Below are 2,070 nucleotides of genomic sequence, written 5' to 3'. Positions count from 1 at the left end.
CCAGAATCTCCCATCCAGCCAAACTGAGCTTCATAAGTGAAGGAAAAATAAAATCCTTTGGGAACATGCAGGTACTCAGAGATTTCATCACCGCCAGGCCTGCTTTACAAGAGGTCCTCAAAGAGGCTTTACACGTAAAGGAACAACCCGTACAGGTCACTCCAGAAAGATGCCAAATCTTAAAAAGAATCAACAGAATGAAGAAACTGTGTGAACTAATGGGCAAAACAGGCAGCTAGCACCAAAATGGCAGTATCAAATTCAGACATAACAATATTAACCCTAAATGTAAATGAATCAATACCCCAATCAAAAGACACAGGCTGGCAAATTGGATGAAAAGCCAAAACCCGTTGGTGTGCTGTATCCAGAAAACCCATCTCACACGCAAGGATACAAACAGGCTCAAAATAAAGGGATGGAGGAAAATTTACCAAGGAAATGGAGAGCAAAAAAAGCAGGAGTTGCAATTCTCATCCCTGATAAAATAGACTTTAAAGCAACAAAGATCAAAAGAGACAAAGAAAGGCATTACATAGTGGTAAAACGATAAATGCAACAAGAAGAGGTAACTTTCCTAAATATATATGCACCCAATACAGTAGCACCCAGATACATAAGACAAGTTCTTAATGACTTACAAAGAGACTTGGACTCCCACACAATAATAGTGGGAGACTTTAACATCCCATTGTCAATATTTGACAGATCAACCAGACAGAAAATTAACATGCATATCCGGGACTTGAACTCAGACCTGAACCAAGAAAACCTAATGGACATTTACATAGCTCTCCACCCCAAATCCACAGAATATACATTCTTCTCAGCACCACATCACACCTACTCTAAAATTGACCACATAATTGGAAGTACATCACTCCTCAGCAAATGCAAAAGAATGGAAATCAGAAGAAACAGTCTCTGAGACCACAGTGCAATCAAGTTAGAACTCAGAATTCAAAAACTAACCCAGAACCGCACAGCTTCATGGAAACTGAGCAACTAGCCCTTGAATGTTGACTGAATAAACAATGAAATGAAGGCAGAAATAGAGATGTTCTTCAAAACCAAGGAGAATGAAGACACAACATACCAGAATCTCTGGGACACATTTAAAGCAGTCTCTAGAGGAAAATATATAGCAACAAGTGCTCACTTGAGAAAGGAGAGATCAAAAATTGACACCCTATCATCAAAATTGAAAGATCTAGAGGAGCAAGATCAAAAAAACTCACAGCCTAGGAGAAGACAAGAAATAGCTAAGATCAGAGCAGAACTGAAGGAGATAGAGACACAAAAAACCCTTCAAAAAATCAATAAATCCGGGAGCTAGCTGGTTTTCTGAAAAGATCAACAAAATAGACAGACCACTAGCCAGATTAATAAAAAAGAAAAGAGAGAATAACCAAATTAAAGCAATAAAAAACAATAAAGGAGATATCACCACAGATCCCACAGAAATTCAAACCATCATCAGAGATTATTACAAACAACTCTATGCACATAAACTCGAAAACCTGGAAGAAATGCATAAATTCCTGGACACTTGCCACCTCCCAAGTAACCAGTAAGAAGCCGAAACCCTGAACAGATCCATAGCAAGGTCTGAAGTTGAGGCAGCAATTAAGTGCCTACCACTCAAAAGAAGCCCAGGTCCAGACTGGTTGACAGCCAAATTCTACCAGATATACAAATAGAAGCTGGTACCATTCCTTCTGAAACTATTCCAAACAATCCAAAAAGAGGGACTCCTTCCCAAATCATTTTATGAGACCAACATCATCCTGATTCCAAAACCCAGCAGAGACTCAACAGAAAAGAAAACTTGAGGCCAATATCAATGATGAACATAGATGCAAAATTTTCAATAAAATACTGGCAATCCAACTGCAACATCACATCAAAAAGCTTATCCACCATGATCAAGTAGGCTTCATCCCAGGGATGCAAGGCTGGTTCAACATACACAAGTCTATAAATGTAATTCACCACATAAACAGAACCAAAGACAAAAACCACATGATTATCTCAATTGATGCAGAGAAGGCCTTTGACAAAATTCAACAG

This window comes from Cebus imitator, unplaced genomic scaffold, assembly GCF_001604975.1.
Source record: "Cebus imitator isolate Cc_AM_T3 unplaced genomic scaffold, Cebus_imitator-1.0 Scaffold842, whole genome shotgun sequence".
Taxonomy (NCBI): Eukaryota; Metazoa; Chordata; class Mammalia; order Primates; family Cebidae; genus Cebus; species Cebus imitator.
Note: the sequence above shows the minus strand (reverse complement) of the source record.